This window comes from Stenella coeruleoalba (genome assembly GCF_951394435.1).
Source record: "Stenella coeruleoalba genome assembly, chromosome: 3".
Taxonomy (NCBI): Eukaryota; Metazoa; Chordata; class Mammalia; order Artiodactyla; family Delphinidae; genus Stenella; species Stenella coeruleoalba.
In genome coordinates, this window is record NC_137148.1 from 27,984,053 (window position 1) to 28,005,125 (window position 21,073).

General features: G+C 45.2%; 1 protein-coding gene across 1 annotated transcript in view; it reads right to left on the reverse strand.

The window, feature by feature from the left end:
• The window catches only part of ADAMTS12 (ADAM metallopeptidase with thrombospondin type 1 motif 12), a 384,522-nt gene that overhangs the window by 336,753 nt on the left and 26,696 nt on the right, over positions 1-21,073 (reverse strand). The window lies entirely within an intron of this gene.

Genomic DNA, 21,073 nt, shown 5'->3' on the forward strand with positions numbered 1-21,073 from the left:
TTATCTGTTTCCCTCAACTTCTAATTCTGCCTGGAAGTTCAGAAATGATTTCCCAGGAACTACATGGAAAGAGGATCTGACCCCTGGCCTTTGAGCTGCCCCTGCCTTCTTTAACCCCCCTGGGCTTTAATAATTAGTTCCTCTCGAGGCCTCTCTATTCCCTTGAACTCATTCCCTGGAAACAGTTCCCCTATACAGCTGTGAGCAGATTCCACTGAGTTAACCAACCACAGTCAGCAAGCACAAAGCCTTATGGAAGGGCCCTTTCCAGCCCCACTAATGTCAACCAGCTCTCTTTAATTTCATGGAATTCAGCCTTGCTTTACTGAGGAATCCATTTGGCACCATAGATGGAAAGTCCTGGCCCTTCCCAGGCCAACAGCTTCAAGGCTCCTCGGTGGCACTCAGAGAGCCCTCTCCACTACCTTCTTGGTCAGCCTCTACCTCTGACCCAATAAAATGTTAGCATCCTAAACCCTAACATTATGAAGGAAGGTGGGCAAGATATCCCAGACTAGAAAGAGGCCAAGGTCATTGGATACAAATCAAAATCAGGAAGAGGATGCAGCAGCCATTTCTGGCTACGCTATGGGAATGGGGATTTGATGGATTAAAGGAGAAGAAAGGATGGGACAACTGTGGGGCGAAGGGGAAGGATCTATGAGGAAGGCAGACCTGAGTGAAACTGCCCAACTAGAGGGGTAGAGGGGGGGAGTGATACGAAGAGACTAGTGGCAAAATGGGTTAGGACAACTGGAATGCAAATTTGATCTGCATCACAATTTGACATAAGGCCAGTCTAATTACGTGATAATATTTATTTTCAAAAAAGAAGATAATCGGAAAATGGTCACCCCACCAAGAAACTAGTTGATTGATACAGAACAAAGAAAGGTCTAGGGGCAGGGGGTCCTAACAACTTCAAAGCCACTTATTAAAGAATTCTGCCTTTTCATCAGTTTCTGTTAAAAAAAAGACCACACTGTAACTGTTGACAGTTGCTGACTTGATGCCTCTGGTTCCTGATTTAATTCCATTTTCAGAATGATTTCCATCATAATTTGTGACAGACTCTTGCCTTATGAAGTACACAAACACGCACACACACGTAACTCAGAGCACACCCAGAATCCGCATGGAAAAAAATAATAATAAGAGAAAACAATAGATAATATTTATGACATTCAAGACACTCTTTTAAGCACATGTCATGTGTTAACTCATTGAATCCACACCCTATAAAATAGTTACTATTTACATTCCCATATATCGAGGCAGATGGAGATTGACTATCTCGTCTAAGATCATACCGTGAGAAGGGGACAGAACTGGGATTCCAATCCATGCACTCTGGCTCCACAGTCTATCACTAAAACCACTCTGTTACACAGCCTCTTCAATAATGGTGATTTATCTGCCCGGCAGAAATAAACAGTGACCTTAAGTCAAGCTTCGTTGTGAAAGATTCCTCACTAATAGCTGCTAAGGGCAAATATTTTGCTTGACTTATTGCATCCTAAGTAACCAACAGCAAGAGACACACCATGGGTTCCAATCGAAGGGCGCTCTTTCCATCTTCTGTCTTGGTGGTCCTCACCCTGGATGATTTCTCACCTCCTCAAACCACATGGGAGACAGCTCTTCCAAGCCAAGAGCTTGCCTCCATCTGCATCCCCTTGTACTGCTTAATTACTGACAGAATGCTAGGCACAAATTAACCTGGCTCCCTCATTACCTTCTTTTCATTTTGGCTACTCTCCCAAATACTAGCCCACCTACCTTCCCAGGAAACAAAATATATTGCCATGGCAAATGAATAGGTCCCCAAGGTGAAGACTCCAGGTGGCAGAGACAGTCACGAAAGCCCTGCCCCAAAGCCAAGGCCACTGCGGGAGCTAGAAGCAGGCGGGTCCTCTCAAGTACCTCCTGACACCCAGGGAGAGTCCTGCCAGGAATGATAAGGTAAGAAGTGTTCCCTATCAGGAGACAGGGGGTTCCCAGGATTCCTGAAGGGGAGCTGGTACCAAGCATAGCTCCCTGCCTTTTGAAGAATGCAGCCATTTCCGCCGGTTTCAGGTGATCACCAAGACCACCATTCGTGACCTGTTGCTAAAATTATCCGGAAAATTTCAAATGGAAGAAGGGGAATGAGTATCTACCATTTACTTTCTAAAGGCAAAATCTGGAAGTCTGTGCGAGGGTGTGTAGATTGATGTTTAGGGTAATTAAAGAGGAAATGAGATCTTTTATTCATTTCTAAGTCGTACCACTGACTCGTGTGAGCTTCATCAAAATCTGAAAGCTTTCCGTGCCTCAGTTTCTTCATTTGCACTATACGAGGTTCCCGCTTGACGGTGTGTTTTGCAAAGAGAGTGACCTAATAAATAAATGAACATTTTGTGAGGGAAAAAAAAAAAAAAAACCTATGGACGTGGGCACCGTACACCCATTTAAAGTTACAGCCTGAAAACTGAAAATAATCAATGTAGTTGGAATTTTCACAAACGCAAAACGGAATTTCCTTCTCTTGTTTCAATTGAGTTCCATTCAACTGACATGCAGGCAAATGCATTATGCATTAAAAACTTTACAACATGTAATGTGGACAGTTTCTCCCACTTGGTACGGCGCATGCTCAGAGAGAGAATTTCCACTCAGCATTGGATGGGTGGTGGTGTCTTCCCTTGGTACATTTTGATTTGGGAACAATGATTCAATGTCTGCTTATTTGGAATGACTGTTTATAAAAGAGCTGGATTTCCCCTTCTTTAAATATAACCCATATGAGTTTTCCCATATAAACCCATATTTTGCCTCCACTTAAATCAGTCTAAATATAAGACTCACTCTGTCTGACTCTCACTTGTGTATCAGAGACAAACATTGGAGTCAGGGGCCAGACTAAAAGGGTGGGCTGCATGCAAAAAGGCCCCTCGCTTATTTCTCCATCCTTTGGAGAAACTTTCCTTCTTCCTTTTTTTTTAGCTTCAAGTCAATACAGTCCTCTTATTAGCACAGACTCCAGGAACATACTTGTTTCTCTCTAATAAGAGATCTTCCAGGAGTACAATGGCTACGAATAAGTCACCATGAATAAAAGTACGAGATGTGAGCCCCTGTCCCCATCGTTTTATAAAGGCACAGGAATTAGTGTGGAATGATAAGGATGAATAACGAAGGTGGGGATGGGATGGCGGAGGAGAGGAAATAAAATTTCTGTTCAAAAAAACTTTGTTTTGAAAAGTTCCAAGTGTGCCTCAGGCCATAGAGCGGTACTTGCTTTTTTAGTTCTTAAGTCGCTATACAAATTGGCTTCATCGGACTTCAGGTCATAAAGACGTAGACATATAGAATGGACTTGAGGGCACGGTGGGTGGGAGGAGGAAGCTGGGGCGAAGTGAGAGTAGTGCGGACATGTATACGCTACCGAATGTAAAATAGCTATTGGGAAGCAGCCGCCTATCACAGGGAGGTCAGCTCAGTGCTTTGTGACCACCTAGAGGGGTGGGATAGGGAGGGTGGGACGCAGATGCAAGAGGGAGGGGATATGGGGACATATGTATACATATGGCTGATTCATTTGTTGTACAACAGAAACTAACACAGTATTGTGAAGCAATTATACTCCAATAAAGATGTTAAAAAAAAAAAAGAAGAAGAAAGTGGCGGGATGAGGGGCGAATTTCATTTTTCTCTTTAGTATTTTTATAAATGCTTCAAATATTCTACAATAAGATGTGTTACTTTTATATTTAGAAAAAACAATGAAGGTTATTTTTAAAACAAGTTCTTCGCATTCTTGAGAAACGGAAAGGCTTTCCTGCAAAGCTGCCTCCTTAACACTGAGCTGACTGCCAGGTATGTGTCAGGGAATGACTTACCCCTCACGTGGGAACCCATGACCGGCTATGAACCCTTGGCTTGCGTTCCAGAGGGCCTGGGCCTGCCCTTCTCCACAAAACTCCACTGCAGGAGTCAGAAGGGCAAAGCCCATCCACCACAGTCAGGTCCACCGCTCTTAACCCCCCTGACCTCACACACGCACATTTCACCCAAGTTCCCTGGGCAGATAGGAATTTAGGACAGATGTCCCCAGTTCCTTGGAGGGTTAGGACACTGTGTTCCAACTGTGAGACACACATGCTGCTGTTGGCCAAGAATGCAACTTTCAAATGTCTGCTTAAAAATACATATTTAGGTTACAAGTAAAAGGATCAGAGCCCAAGCCTATCTCCAGAGCCCCATTCATAGCCATCCACTCAGGAACATAAGCTCCACAAAGGCAGGTCCCCAGTGGGGTTCATAAAGAGTATCTGTTGAATAATGAAAGAAGACCAAATAGCTTGCCCCCCGCCACGCACAAATTTGTATCATTTACTGAGAACCGACAGTGCCCGGTAAGAATCTGTCAAGTATTATCTCTAGTCTTTACACTAATTTTGCAAAATCAGTATTATTATCCCCATTTTAGAACTGATATAACTGAGGCTTGGGGAAATTAAGTCTGTGCAACATTCTCAGGATTGAAAAATACAGCAGTATAGGATTTTCCCACACCTGTAGAGAATTTATGACCAAATTGAGGAAAACATCCATCCATTTATCTATCTACCTACCCATCACCTATCACCTATCTCTCTATCATCTAGCTAGGCAGTTTATGCTGAGACCCAAATGCAAGACATGTGCTGCAGAACCTAAGTACAGACATAAATATTGCTGGTTTTGTTTGTGTTTTCTTGAAATCTACACCCCTGTACATTAAGTTATCACAAAGCATTCCTCCAACTGAGAAAGCCGAGCGAACGTGAGTGCCGAATCTGGAACCCACTTGGCCACACCTGCTGTGGTCCGGTTGGGTGGAGGGAGAAGGCTGTTCACCAGCCACAAGACCCCCTCAGCCTGAGGAGCAGGTGGTGCCAATTTGAAATGTCTTGAAAGCAGTCAGGCAGCCGCTCCACCCCTAGAAAATGTCCCTCCTTTCAACCATCACTTTCTCCAATGGGTGATTCACACCCTGCGTTGGCGCCAGCCTTCTCCAAATATCCTCTTCGAAAATGCAAATCCCCAAGTGGAGTAGCACATTAAAATTCTGGGAGGGGAAGATAAAAGTCAGGACAACCAGGGAGGCTAGAAACAAATTCATTCATTCAACAAATCTTTAATATTCACTAGATATTAAGGATATAACAGAGAGCATATGTGAACAAGACAAGGATTCCTCCCCTGGTCTTGGGGGAACTTCCATTCTAGTTGGGGCGAGGGGGAGACAGACAATAGGTTTCAGGCAATGAAGAAGCAAAAATTACATTCCTTGCTGGGAAAGAGAGCAATGCGGAAATGGAGCAGCGAATAATAAGGCGGGGCAGTGCTCAGCTGAGTCTCAAAGGAGGTGATACGCGAGCAAGTGAAGAACTGAAGGGCCAGAAGGAACCAGATGCAGGTAAAGGATGTTCTGGCCAAAGACAGCAGCACGTGCACAGGGCTGGGGGTTGGGGGGAAGAGCTTGAGGCATCCCCAAAACATCAAAGGCGGGCAGGGTGGCTGCAGCCCCGAGAAGCAGTGTGCAGAACGGGCAGAACAGAGCCTGCAGAGAGAGGTCATGCTCGGCCTCTGCAGCAGTGGGGATTTTAGGCCAAGAACAGTGGGGAACCACAAGTCCAGTTTATGTCTTTAAAAGGTCTCTCTAGCTGTTCTGTGTAGAATGACTCATACAGAGGTAATGAGACCAGGTGGGGTCGGGGAGGGGGTGGATAGAGCGAGAGTGGACATGGGGAGAAGGGAAGGACTTGAACTATACTTTGGAGCCAGAATCAACGGGGCTAAGGATGGCCCCAGCTGCGGTGATGGACAGGGGAGGGGAGATCCCAGTCCCCTTGCATTAGGCCAAAAATGAATGATAAGAAAGTCATATAAGAGCTCTGCTCACCACACTCACACAAATAAACAAATTCTTTTGACGACTGACCACCTGGGTCCACCAAGAAGTTCTTGAAAAGCATCCACTTCTTGTAGGAATCTGACCCCGTAGGGCATGTCTTTGTTTCCAGATGAATGGGATTCCTGGGTTGAGGTACAAGTATTTCCCACTACCTTCCCAGAATCTGCAGATGCTCTCCTGCTTCGCGCTCCTTGGAGGGTATTATTATTTTGTGAAAGAAAGTTTTAAAGAATGCGTGGAGTATGATAATAACACAGCTAAGGAGACAGATCCAGGACTGTGGCTCTCCGGACTCAATCACTGCATTGTCAGCACACACTTCCTACACCCAGAACACTGCTGAGAGGGAATTATTGAAAGAAACCTCACTTAAAACTTTTTACCAGAGAAACAGATTTCCTACTGAGCAAGACCTGCCTTTCAGAAAACTTATTAAGAAGTTTAAAAGCTGTAGACAATAGAGAGTATGATATAAAAACTATTACTTACTAAGAACACTGAAATGCCGCAATTCAATTAGATCCATACTTGTGGTTCAGCTTAACATCTCTCATTTTTTTAAAGAATTGTCATGAAAAATCACATTGCATTTTAAATACTCTCCACAACATCGCCACAGAAATGCTCACATAGAAATTCCCCTGATGCCTCATGTGGACTCACACGGGTGTCTAGACTTCCATGATGAGCAAAGACTACACAAATTTAGAAAATATGAAGCAATGGAGTCATCTTTTGAGAGTCTCAAGGATTAAAGATGTTCAATCACAGGAACTGTGTCAACTGTATTGTTTCTTAGACCCCATCCGCCAGACTCAATGGAGTCAAAGGATAAAAAAGAAAAATTTGGGGGGCTTCCCTGGTGGCGCAGTGGTTGAGAGTCCGCCTGCTGATGCAGGGGTCACGGGTTCGTGCCCCGGTCCGGGAGGATCCCACATGCCGCGGAGCGGCTGGGCCCGTGAGCCATGGCCACTGAGCCTGCGCGTCCGGAGCCTGTGCTCCGCAACGGGAGAGGTCACAACAGTGAGAGGCCCGCGTACCGCAAAAAAAAAAAAAAAAAAAAGAAAAATTTTTAACTAGAAAATGACAGCATCAGAGGAGAAGGCAAGAAAAGAAAAGGGAGGCAGGATGCAAACAAAGAGAATTGTGGAGAACAAAGTTATTAGAGGAGGAGAAGAAATTGTGGGGAGGAGGGAGGGAGAAAGGAAGAAGCAGAAGCGGGGGAAAGATGGAGAGGGGATGAGGGCACAGAAATGTGTAGGAGGAAAAAGGAGAGAAGAAGAGCTTACCACAGAACACGGAAGGTCATTTCCTAAGAGAAGATGTGTCCCTAAACCAGACGATTGACTGACACACTTGGAAAGATAGCAGTGGTTACGGTAACTTCCTCTTCTTCTGACTGAAAAACAACTGGACTCAGAATGTGCCAATGCTGACGTTAACCTGAAGAGCTACCCCAACTCTGAGTCCAACCTCCCTCAACTGCAGTTCCCTCATCTAGAAGATGAAGCTCCTAAAACAGGTCTTTTCAAACCTGACTCTTCTGTGATTTAAAAAGAGGCAGAACGGTGCCGAGACTAAGACCACAGGCACAGGAAGTCAGCTGCTTCAATCTCTTGATGTGTGCCCTTTAGAAAGCCACTCAACCTACTTGTGCCTCAGTTTCCTTGCCTAGAAATGGGAGGTGATGGTAATATTTATCTGTAGGGTTCTAGCGAAGATTGAGTCAGAATGGAGCCTGGTCAGAAGACTGAGCTGTCTATTGGCAGAGATCTTTTATCCCAGATTTCAAGTATCCACTAATCCATATGGGGGTTGTGGGCTAACCATGTTTTAGATGAGAAGTTTGCTGCCTGCTCTTGTTAGACGTTTTACAGTCACAATAATCGGCATGTGCTCTTCCCAAGTCTAAACATTATTGAGTCACACTGAGGCAAGGTGCTTCCCTTTCTTTAGAGGATCCCAAGCCAGTCTCCCTGATGTGTGGTTGGTCCCCTGGCTCCGACCTTGGGAGGGAACAAGAGAATGGACGTCTGCACTCCATGCTGAGGGAAGCAGACTGGACAGGGGGTTCCTTGCTTGGTTCCTACTGAGGTCAAGCTTCTCACCTACTAGGTTTGACTATCGGGCTACTTCAAACCCCCTTCTGCAAATACTGTGCTCTCCCGCCCCTATCTCCACCGTCTTGCTCATTCAGAAAGGTTGTATAAAGCTCTTTACTGAAACACAAGCAGTAAAAACATAATTTAGCCCTGCTCCCCTGCTTTTGTCCACCCTTTTATGTTCACTATAAATAAACCACAGTATTTTGCTTGGTACTTTCATGAAATGGGAAGAAGAAAACTCTCCTGCATTTCTTTTTCTTTTTCTTTTTCTTTTTTTTTTTTTTTTTGCATTACACGGGCCTCTTACTGTGTGGCCTCTCCCGTTGCGGAGCATAGCCTCCAGACGCGCAGGCTTAGCGGCCATGGCTCACGGGCCCAGGCACTCCGCGGTACGTGGGATCTTCCCGGACCGAGGCACGAGCAGGCGGACTCTCAACCACTGCGCCACCAGGGAAGCCCCTCTCCTGCATTTCAATAGGGTCAAATAAAGTGACTAGCTGTGAGGGAGAGAGATAATACAAAACAAAAATGGCTTTGGCATTAAAGAATTCAAAGCTATTTTCCTAAATGTATTTTGATGAAAAGATGATTTTTTTCTAAGCAAACCCCTAATTCCCCATTCACTGACATTCCTGTACGGATCCTAAGTGGGTGGCATCTGCAGAAAGATGCCAAACTTTGATGAAGGAGTAAGTGCCCTGGAAAGGTGTTACTTAACATATTTTCTCTAAAGCTTTGCAAAAGCAGTGAGATCCAGGTCCGGGCCTATTTTATTCCTTTCCTTTCTTCACCTCTGTCTTTATAAGAGCTTAATTTAAGACATAACAATGCTCATACCCTAGGGTCCCACTGCAGTGTTCAAATTCCTCTCCCCTCACTAGCTGTGAACTGGCAGGTTTCCTGCCCTCTCCCTTGCCTCAGTTTCTTCACCCCACCTTTGAACTGATCACGGTTCAGTGTGGCATTTTCAGAGCTCAGGACCAGGGACCCAACAGCCTGGGTTTAATCACCGCTCAGCTGCTTACTAAATGCAGAAACTCAAGCAACTGACTTAACTTCTCTGTGCCTCGGTTTTTTCTTCTCAAGAGCGGAGATTATCATAGTACCACCTCGTAGATTTGTGGTTAAGGTTAAATGAAATAAAGAGGTAGAATAGTGCCTGACACACACAGTCAAGTGTTCAAGCTAGTAATAGTCCTAGTAGTAGCGATCACAGTATCAGCTCTCTGCCCAAGACCCCAGGAATGCAGTGGCCTTCCTGCAGCCCTGGTCCTGTGCACACTGAGTCTCTGGACCCCCAAGGCCAACCAGCAGGGGTAGGAACGATCTTCAGCCCGCAGACACAGCCTCTGTACAGTTTCTGATCCAGCCAGTGGGGCCTCAAGCCCCCAGCTACCAAGGCCTGTGGTTTAATGCAGAGGTTCATGAGGCTAGAAACTTCCATGTCTGCTAATCTGAGCTGCCTCCACGCCCAGTCCTGGCATGCTCGCCCAGTCTTTGTGGCTGGCCTTCAGCACAGTCTCTTGGTTCATAGGCCAGCACTGGATTTTCACGGGGAACTCCAGACTACTCAGCCAGGCCCTGATACCCACAGCCCTTATCAGTTCTGACCAGGGTTCAGAGGCTTCGGGCACTGCTGGAGCTCCTTCACTTCCGGTCCTCCAACCTCACACTCTCTGCGTCTTCTCCCACCTTCCCTTCCACCCTCCCTGTGTTATCAGAAGGGATCAGACGCTGGTGTCTGGCATCTCCGTGGCCACTGGCAGGCTGGCTGCACCCCAAGCCCTTGTCCTGAACATGCTGTGCCTGCCCTTGTACATCCTTGCACCTTAGCTGCGCCCCGTGAGCAGGGAGCCGCACATCACGCGCAAGAAGGAGTAGCTGGCCAGCCTCGTGGGCGCCACACTGGCCTCCAGCCTAACCTGCCGCTGCACGCCCAAGGGCGCGCGGAGGAGGGAGGTCTGGAGCCTTCTTGAGCCCCGCCCCTACCAGGCTAAGCAGCTCTTTGTCCTCGAAATCTAAGCAAGGATGAGGCAGGGGGAGACCCTGGTCCAGGCTGGGGACAGCCCCCAAGTGGCCGCATGTCCCTCAGGGGCCAAGTTTCCACGGGAGCTGGAGCTGCGGAGAGAGGGGCTTAGCCACGAGCAGCGGCTGGAGCGCATCCTCCAGAGGCGGGCCCTGGAGGAGTTACCTGAGACGGACTTCTGCCGTTGTGCTGACATCATGAAAGCTGCAGCCCCCAGGGCAGGGCACGCGGCCCCGGAAACCTACACCGGCCGGTCTGCATAGGGGCTCTGCGCACGCGCTCTGCGCATGGGCCCTGCGGAGCGTAGGAGGAACGTCGGGTTCACTTTCAGGCGGGCATCTCCAAAGCAGTGCGATGCGACCTGCACATTAGCGACCTGCTGCAGCCCCGGCCCAGGCCAGACGCCCCCGAGCTCCACAGCAGACACTCCCATCCACGCCTGACACCCCTGATCCATGCCCAATGCCCCGTGTCCACGCCCAATACCCCGGCATTGCTTTTTCTCGGCTAGAAAATGTACAAAAGCACAGACACCCTCAAAAAGTCATTATAAAAATCACACCTTTAAAAAATAAAAAAAAAAAAATTAAAAATTCCTAACTAAGGCAAAGTCGTCTTCTCACTGTGCTCTGAGTCTTGGACCCCGTTATTTCCTCAGGGTCCATGTTTCATCAGCTGTCCTCTCTCTGTATGGTCAACCTCTGGCTCCTGGTGCCTTCTCTCAAGCCTCTCCCAACTTCCAAAAAGAAAAGTCAGTTCACACATAACCCTTTCTTTCTCTCTATCCATTGACGTGTATTTTTCTTTCCTTCAGGAAGAGTTGCCTACAGTTGGAGATTCATTTCCTCCTGTTCACTGTTCTGGGTAATACATTGTGGTTTCTGCCCTCCCCACATCACTGTTCATGCTCACCAGGACATTCCAGACCCTGACGCCTCTTCATTTTCCTCTTACCCCACCCCCTTCCTGACTCCTTAATCTTCTTACACACCTGGATACCCAGGTGAAGAGAATTAACAACATGCGTGCATCAGATAATCCTGTCATGCCCCTTCAACCATCTCTCAGCAATGCTTCTCAGTTGCCAGAACAAAAGAAGCATGATTTTACTTTGTTAGGACATCTAGGGATATAGGCCCGATAGCTAATTGGTTAGGTTCATGTGTAAGTCACAACAGAGAGAAAATACTGGACAGTCCTAAGCACAGAAGTGTAACGTGTTCTCCTCGTGCCCTTTCAATCTCCATCTCCCTTTACTGATTGCCATTCTTCCTTTTTAATGCTTACATAAATTTAAGGGTGCTTTACTTAAGGATATATTTCAAGTTATACAGCTGAATCGATGGTCAAATAGATCACTTTGGGAATGGCTCCTGCGTAAGTAAACTTACAGGGTTGCACCTACCCACAAAGGGAGGGTTAACAAAAGTATGTCTTCATCTCATAAAAGCTTTTTAGAGCAAAAGGAATTTAAAACAGGAGTTGTCCACACTGCGATTTTTAAACAGACCTTTCACACTGAAACTAGCATAAAACGTACTTCATATCCACAGTGCTTCAGAAAGAACTATTGAGAAAACTCCAGGGGCAGCTGGAAAAACACAGGGAAATAGAAAGCAGGCATGGTGCCAGGACCTGGGGCAGCTAAGCCCTGTAACATTGGGTGGAGAGGCCCTGCAGATGACACATATAAGGATAGAAGACCCCAAGATACCAAGACAGTGGGCCTAACACCAAGAGCCAGGGTAACAGTGAGGTGTGAACGCTAAGGACGGAAGCAAAGGCCAGGACAGCTACCAAAGGCACAGCCACACTTGGTGGGCACACAAGAAATACCAAGGAAGAACTGGGAATCTGTGAGCAACCCAGCATGGGGTCACAGAATATCTGAATTGGAAAGGTATTTGGTGATCACCGAGGCAAACATGGTCAAATTACAGACAAGGTGCCCTTCTCTCTCCTTACTCTCTCTCTACTCTTCTCTTCCTGAACAATTCAGTTCTAAAGCCCTTAAGTAGGGCAGAGTAAAGTAGGCACCTGCAGGGCTGGGGTAAGGAGGTTGGAGGTGCAGGGAGAGCTGCGGTGGAGCAGAGCAGAATGTCATTGCCTGAGCAGAGTGAAAAGGATACCCGCACAGGAGGAATGCATAATGCATCCCTGTTGATGGAGAAGTGGTACAGTGCTGAGTTTCAGAGCCTAAACAAAATGAGGTGACAACCCCACAGGGAGGCAGCCTAGCTAGGAAAGCGAAGTCCAGTGGGTTGGCATGAGGGTCAGAGCCCAAGCAGGGTGAGGAGGGCACTCACATGAGGCATCTGGGGGTAGCCAGCATGGAATGGAGGAGGCCAGTTCAGGTAACAAGGGCATCTACAGAAGAAAGGAGGTGGCCGTAGCAATGAGAGCAATGGCATGTTGGTTATAAAGAGGGGGACTGATCAAATGAGAAAACATGCAAAGAATAATGGGAACCAGTTTTGTCATTGTCAGAGAAGATAGTTTTGAAAATTTGGAAAGAGAGAAAACTAGAAGAAATCCTATTGTTGGACTAGAATTGAATGTATTGATGTAAATTCATAATTTTCTTTATGTATAGATAGATAGATTAATAACTACAGATGTGACTGTGTGTTTTGATTTACATACATGTATGCGTGTGGCCATACATATTCCATTGAGTGGGCCTGGAACAGCAACGCCCAATAGCAGTGAGCACATCTAGTGCCCAGATCTTTGCTGCTACATACCGCTCTTCAGGAGAGGGAGAAAAAGTTCCCTGACGAAATGACTGATTTTAGGGCTGGGAAAGTACAAGGTGAGCCTGGAACATCTTACTGTACCCAAAAACAACAGAGTGCTCAAATAGTGATGGGTCAAGTCAAAAGGACACAGAAGCCAGATTGAAGGACTTCCACTGACCAAACTGAGACAATTGAGCATCACAGTAAATAATGATTTATTAGTATGGACACAAGTTCATACTAATATAAATAAATGAATGGATAAATTGAAAGTCTATGAGAAAGAGAATGTTTACATAGCTTCAAAATTTTCTTTTCCCCCTAAATATTTATTAATTAGAGAGAGTAAAAAGACCTTCTCTCTGCTTTCCAGCCACACCCCCTTCTCGCAGTTCCTCCAAGGGGCTTCCTTTGCTCCTTCCTGCCCCATGGCCGGTACACATGTTCCAGAAATGCTGTCTTCCACCTTTTTCTCCTATTTGTCCTTCAAACTCAGATTAAAAATGATCTTCTCATAGAAGCCTCCTCCAAAATCCCAGACCTCACTGCGTCCCTTTTTATATGCTCCTATAGCATTCATAGCACTTATGAACATCCGAATTATATGTTTACAATTAGTTATCTAATATCTAACACCAACAGCTAAGCACAATGACATCATTCTGATACTGTGGACATTTATGAATGGTAGCAGTGATATTTGCACTTCTCCATGTAAGCATTCGCTGTGGAATGTTCCCAAGGTGGACATTGAAATGCACAGAGGACCTATAGAGAATAGTCAAGGGGTCCCTTACTGCACCTAGCTGTCAGACCCAACTCCTTGAAGCAAGCTACAATCACAGGCTGAAAATGTAGATCTTCTGGCTCCAAGTTCAGAACTTGGCCCTACTATGCCACAAGGCTCCAGCTCTGGTCTGGAAATTCCACAGTGCCTAACTTACACACAACTTCTGCTCTCCACAGAGACATTGAGATTTTAAAAGTCTACAGTAAGAACTGTCTTCCTTTTTAAGCAATTGATAGCTTATACTATTCAACCTTTAAAGGAAGTATACAAACGGCCAACAGGTATATGAAAAGATGCTCAACATCACTAATCATCAGGGAAATGCAAATCAAAACCACCATGAGATACCACCTCATGCCTGTCAGAATGGCTATTATCAAAAAAAAAAAAAAACAACAAGCTAACAAGGTTGGGGAGAATGTGGAGAAACTGGAACACTTATACGCTGTTGGTGGGAATGGGAAACAGTGCCACTGCTCTGGAAAATAGTATGGCTATTCCTCAAAAAACTTAAAAATAGAACTACCATATGACCCAGCAATCAGAGTTCTGGGTAAGTATCCAAAAGGAATGAAATCAGGATCTCAAAGAGATATCTTCACTCCCACATGCACTGCAGCATTATTCACAAAAGCAAAAACATGGAAATAACCCAAATGTTCATCAATGGATAATAGACAAAGAAAATGTGATATATATGTATATATATATAGAGAGAGAGAGAGAGAGAGAGACAGACAGAGACAGAGACAGAGACGCACACACATACATGCACACTCACACGCACATGCACACACACACACACCACCACCATGGAATAATATTCAGCCTTTAAAAAGAAGGAAATCCTACCATTTGGGACAACATGGATGGACCCTGCATGGTAAACAATAGTATGTTAGTGATCGTAAGTACCTTGGCCACAGACTGGTCACAGTGTCAGTGGTCCTGAGGTCTATGAGATCATGGAAATTGTTCAGCCTTCATTTCACAGACAAGGAAGCTGGAAGCTTGAGGAATTAAGGGACTTGCCTCAGAGCTCCTGAGAGCCAGGAGCAGTCAGACATAAAGTACAGGTTTTTCAACTCCCAAGTCCAATGTTTTTGATTAATAAAATACTCTTCTTAAACCTACATCACAGTGGACTGGACTAGAGATTGAATTAAAAGGGAAGAAAAGCCCACTTGTCAAACTTGCATCTCTTTATTAAAACAGTTGAATGGAAACAGAATTAACTAGTAAAAGACTGAATCATTTCCAGAGGAAGGATGTAAAGCATTTATCAGTAGATCTCAAATCCTTTCCTGTTCATTTGGCAAGGCAAATGCCATCACAACCTTCCAGAGAGAAAAGAATACCCAGTCAGAAGAGAAACTAGATGAGTGCCTTCTATCCATCCTCCAAGATCAGACGTGCCCTTCGCTCCAGTGCAATTTCAAACAAATGATGGTCAAGGATGTTGTACGTCTTCAGCTGTAACAGTCGCTGTGATTTCATCCATCTTCTGAACCACAGCTTCAGATAAAAGTTGCTTTCTGTAGACATTCTCTATTAGCTATCTCCCTCCCTCCCTTCCCCCCCCCCACACACAGTCTGTTCCTCTACCTGCAATAAACACCAATTTGTCAGGAAACTCTGCTAAAAGCAGTTCATTTCCAATGTTCTTTCTCTATCAAGTTATGTAGAGGTTGGAAAAGAGGTAAGAAATTTATATAAATTATATAAGTTAAATAACTTATGTTGTATGTATATGAGTTAAATGTATATATTTAAAATTATATGCAATGTAAACATAAAATACATAAATTATTTTCAAAGCTAAATATATACATAAGTTTTAGAAGTTAAATAAGCTTCATTCAATGAACAGCTCAACCTCATGTGTTCCTCCTGCAGATGTGCTTTAAAAAATTGTAAAAATAACTAAAATACAGCAAAAGCAAGAGAAAGGAAAGCCAAAGAGAAAGCCCAGAAAACTCACAACCGGGGAGGGTCGGGAGATCGGTCATTAAGAGACAAGCCGAGAATGTTGGAGGATCGGAAAGAGAGAAGTTCAGTGGTAAACTTAAAAAAAAAAATTTTTTTTTAATTTGCTAGAAGAAAGGAAGCCTGCTTGGAAGGAAAGTAGCGCTATCTGATGACCCAGTCAGAGACTGGAAGCTGTGCATCTTTTAATTGTGTGACTCATTCTTTGGGGCCAAAGCAGAAATCAAGTGAGGAAAAAATTTCCAGAGAAAAATCTGTCTGTAAACAGGGTGGCGGGTGGTCAGGGGAGGGTGGATTGGTGAAGGGGAGAGTCAATGACATGAAATGGGACCGTTTAGTATGAACTTTTGTAACTGATAAATCTGTTTCTCAGAATAGCTTACTGTCATCCCAGCCAACTTCACTGCAGAACCATGAAGGAATTGCAGTGAGAATGTGTGGTCTGGAAGTCAAAGACGCTGGGTCTGGAAGGAAGCACCTTTTTAAGTGAACTCCTGGATTATCTCAAGCAGGGAAATCAACAAATCCAGCAACATACACCATTGGGGAATCTCAGAAGTTCATTTTCTAATGGGTTTGCTTAGAGGAAGATTTTCAGTTTTTGACTATTTTTAAAGGCTTAAAAGCAAATAACCAGGTATAATCTATGAAGAATGCAAACAGGACAACTGTGGTGTTAACAAATGGTTACAGACAAGTGGAAAGAGAAACACATGCACACTTTCTCTAAGGCCCCAATGTATTTAGTCAAGGATATAGAACTTAATGGAAGTAAGGTGGCCAGGCCCAGGAGCAGAGGCCGTGTCTCCTGTCCCTGTGGTCTAGGGGGTACACTGCTGTAAGTGGCCCTCTCTGCATGGATAGTGTCCTCCCACAGCTGAGAAGGGAGCCCCATTCTTGCTTTGCCTTTTATACCTAGACTTGCACAAACATTCTGGAAAATGCCACACTTATAATCTCTTAAGGGAATATTTATAAACATCAAGGTCTCTTCATTCTTAACCCAAACTTACCATCAACAAGGCTCCATCCCTTCGGGAAGGAGACGAAAGTCTAAACAGTATCAGTTGTTATTGTCTCTCCCAGCCTTCCAGGGCCCAGAAAGCTTGTCTCTTCTCAACAGTTTAGATGAAGACACAGAAACAAGAGATTGCTACTTAGCACAGGCACCAGAGAGATGAGAATGAAAGAGCCTGAGAACCACCAGAAGTTGTCCTGGTAAGAGCTGCCATGTCAAAGACACGGGCTCTAACATAACAAAACACGGCAGAGGACAGAAGAGCAGCAAAGGATGACAATGGGTACACCTGACCACTATAACCCGTCTTAGTTGGCTCCCAAGGTCACATGTACCTTCTCAGTCTTTTTCTGGGTCACATTATCTAAGATTCCTCTTCCATCCTTTCACTCATCGACACCGATTAGAATAAGCAGCATCTCCCGCCCACTGCTTCTATGCATCATTGGGCATTTGGGCAAACAATTTGCCAAAAGGATGCAATATGTAAAAGACTGAACTCAAATAGAATTAGGGAAGCTGGGTTTGATGGGCCAGCGCCTGTCAAATTTTAATGCACATACAAATCCCATGGGGATCTTGTTAACATTTAGGCTCTGATTCAGCAGATGAGAGGGGTGGGATCTGAGAACCTGCATTTCTAACAGGCTCCCAGGTGGTGCTCATTCTGCTGGTCCATGGGCCACACATTTAGCTGCAAGGACCCAGTCCACTCAAATAAGAGACCCAAAGGGGCAAAGGATCCCATCTAAGTTTACATCGTTAGTAAGTATCGAGCTTGGGCTTGAACTCAGTTCCTGTGACTCCCAAATCCAGTGGGACTGCTCCATGTGAAAAGTATGCCATCTCCCCCGACTTGGCTGTGTCTCTCCGACATGGGTTATATGGTGGTTAAAATTAAATCAGTCCTATCACCCTGAAAGATCATCTCCAAAAGTCAAGTTAAAACGTTATTTTCAATTACAAAACCTAAAACCCAGGCCTCCTGTTTTCTCATTTTTCAACGTTCTTATTAACATCTGTCAGTCAATGGAGACATTTTTGAAAAGAACCAGATCTTTCTGAAAGCTAATATTTAAGCTCCCTTGACCTATGATTCATGCTGGATCAAAAAAGAAGAGAAATATTAATATATGAACATCTAGTGAGAAACTCTGGACACCTAATCTTCAGTCTCTGTAATGAAAACAGAAATGAGATTCAAAGCAGAGTCTCCAGAGAAGAGAAGAGTAACGTGTCTATGCTGCACTTGTGTGGACACGGAAGCCAAGTAATTAGCCTGGTAATAAATAGGACATCCAGCCGCTCATCTCCCATCACAGCTGAGGGTCATTCCTCTCCTGGACCATAGGGAGGGTCCCTGATTCACAATCAGTGCTTCTTGAACTACTGATTCTTCAGGTCTCTCTCTCTCGCTTTCAATCTGTCAAGCTGGGAACTCACAAAATGAACCTGATGAATTGAAAAATAAGCAGAAAGACAAAAAGGGAGAGAAGCGGGGGGTGGGCTGGAAATGCTCATATTTATGAACCTGTAACACAAAGCATTAATAGTGAGGAGAGGAATCTCCCGCCTGCTAGAGGCCCCGTTCCAAAGTCTAATGTCTGAGTAAGCATGGGTCTTACCAGGCAACCCCCAAAGGTCAGGGGTCACGGAGAATTCCTCGGCCTGGGAGCAGAGTCAGGAGATACACAGAGCATTTCTTTCCCTCCCCCTGGCGAGGAACAACAAACTCTGACACGCAGGCACCTCGCAACTCAAATGAGCGCTTTCTGCAAATAAGCCACCAAGTTCCGCATCGGGAAGCAAGGCGAGAAGCCGCGCTGAGAAAGTTTTCCCACACAGCTCTGCCAGCGGGTTTCATTCCTCAGCTACATCACCCCAAGCTTCAGCTGAGTTCAAGAACAAGCGGGCAGAAACGGCTGCATTTTTGGATTGTATGTTAGGAAGCAGCAGGGCTTTCCATCTGGGCCAAGAACTCAACAGCACTCGAGGGAGTGACATGGTATAAAGTATATCCCTCTCATTAGAGGCACCACCATAAAGCAGAGACTTTTAAATGTCACTAATCTCATTTGTAGCATCCACATAGCAAAACGCAGAGAACACTTAATTTTTGGACATCAGAACCTAACAAAATTTAAACTGTTAAAATTATTGTAACAGCCCATCCTAGCAAAAACTGATACCTTGCTGGTTAGAAGCTGGAAAACGATTCCAGAGTTCCATACTGTCCTGCATCCGAAGATTGAATTTCTTTTCAGAGTATCCCTTCCATTTGTTCTGGTGACAAAGATTAAAATTCTATTCCCTTCAGGGTGAAGATGGCTAAGCAAAGAAAGAAAAGGATGCCTTCAAACATGACTCTTGGGTATATATTTCAGCAGAAATGTTTCACTGTAGTTTCGGGCATCTGTATGGGAGCAGTGTTTTTTCTCTACACATACTTATAGAAACTGAGCCTTTAATGTATCAATAATTGTTTCTTCTTGAGAAGACCCCCCTCCCTTGTGTTCCAGCTCAAGCAGTTGTTCACTAGAGATCAGTAGCAAAGACCCCCGAGTTTCAGGAAATAGAACAGACTTGTTCTTCACCTTGAAGCAAAAGGGAGATTGGGAAAGGCACTCGGTCAGGACTTGCTGCAGCTCAGTGGAAAAGGATCTGTTACTAATGCACACACACCCCATCTCTCCACACTGTTATTTGAAACTGAATACCTCAGGCTTTGGGGAACACACTGGCCGTGGATTGCTGTGTCCCCCTGTGATTGTCACTTGGGGGCCACAGAGCCAAGTCCTATGGGAAAGGGGCTCCAGGGCTACTGCAGTAGCACACATTTGTGCAAATTGCAAGAGGGGGCAATTGCAGGGGAGGCAGATGAAATTTTAACAGATGCCCCCTCCAGACAGATGAATTTTAAAAGGCACCGCATCTAAGTAGACAAATTACAAAAAGATGCTCCTCTTCGAGCACAAGGATTATAAAAATACCCCTTTTCCTCCTGGAGCCAGGACATGGTTCGGCTGGCAGAGCCTGAGATGGATTTCAGCCCCAACTGGTCCCCTGGATGGGGTACCTTTGTAGGGTTTATAACGCAAAAACTGCCCGGTGGGACCCAGCACCTTTAGGTTGGGCATCCCTCTGAAGAAAGTAGATATTCCTTGAAAGGAACTCCTGGAAAGGAGAACTAGAAACAAAGATGGGCCTCAGCCTAGGGAAATTTCCTCCTTTCCCAGCAGCCTCATGATTGGACCCAGGCCTCCGGAGAGAACTACGTTTAGGTGCATCCCTTACCCTGGAGATTGCTGTAGGGTGATGCTTGCTACACAATGAAAGCCCAAGTGCTTGGTTAGAGATGCTCTTGAAGTTCAGCCTAGGCTCTAAGCACAGCCAAGGTGACTGGCAGTTTTAGGTTATTATTTGTGTTGTACTTCTCTTCCTTTTACATGCAAACCTTCAAAGAAATCTTGCTGAAAATTATAGTTTGGACTCTGATGTGTTTTACAGAACAAAGAAAAGGCCTGAATGAGATGCAGAAGAGAATAGCAAAGTTGATTGCGGTGTCCCCTTGCCAAAGTCAACATGATGGCGGCAGTCACCATGCTTGTAGAGTGATAGACCCAGGAGGATCTTGTAGCAGAGGTAACATCACCCAGCCATGATGGGGAGCCAGCACCCTGGGAACCCATCAGAAGTGGCTCAGGGAACATTTAAGCAGACTGCATTCTGGAGTTCAACAGATGGCATTCAAGCCATTGCTTGGGTAGTTGAGGAATTATAATCTCATTGTGAAGCCACAGACTGGGAGGGTCTACAGAAACTTGGAGCAGTATAAAGGCTAAATACTGAAATAAGCACATCCATTCAACCACTATTTACTGAGTGTTTATTATGAAACATAGCTTAACATGTGCAAACAAGACAGGGTGAGAGGAAGAAAAGTTAAGCAAAAAAGAGAAGAAAATATCAGGTATTGCAGGTTTTTAAAAAAATAAAATAGGCAATATAGGCGATAGAATACCGGAGGAGTGTAGACTTTGTGTAGTCAGGGAATACCACAAGCTGGGATCTGAAAGACAGAAGAAGAAGAAGGAGCAGCTATGTAGAAATCCGAGGGAAGAGTGTTGTAGGCAGAAGAAACCGTCCATGCAAAGACAATGAAGCCAGAGTGTGCCTGATACTTTGAAAAACAGAGAGAAGGTCAGTGTGGCTAGAGGACTCTGCAGGAGGGCAACATGGTGGGAGAGGGGTGCAGGGAGGTGGGCCCCCCAGATCAGAGGGAGCTTTGGAAGCCAGGGCAAGTTATTTGGATTTTCTTGAGGGAGGGAGGACCAAGCATCGTGGACTTAAAACCAGTAGAAGATTTTAAGCAGAAGAATGCACTGCTCTATAAATGTGTTTAGAAGTCCAGTCTTGTCACTCTGCGAGTAATAGCTTGTAGGGAGTTAAGGGAAGAAGCAGAGGAGCCA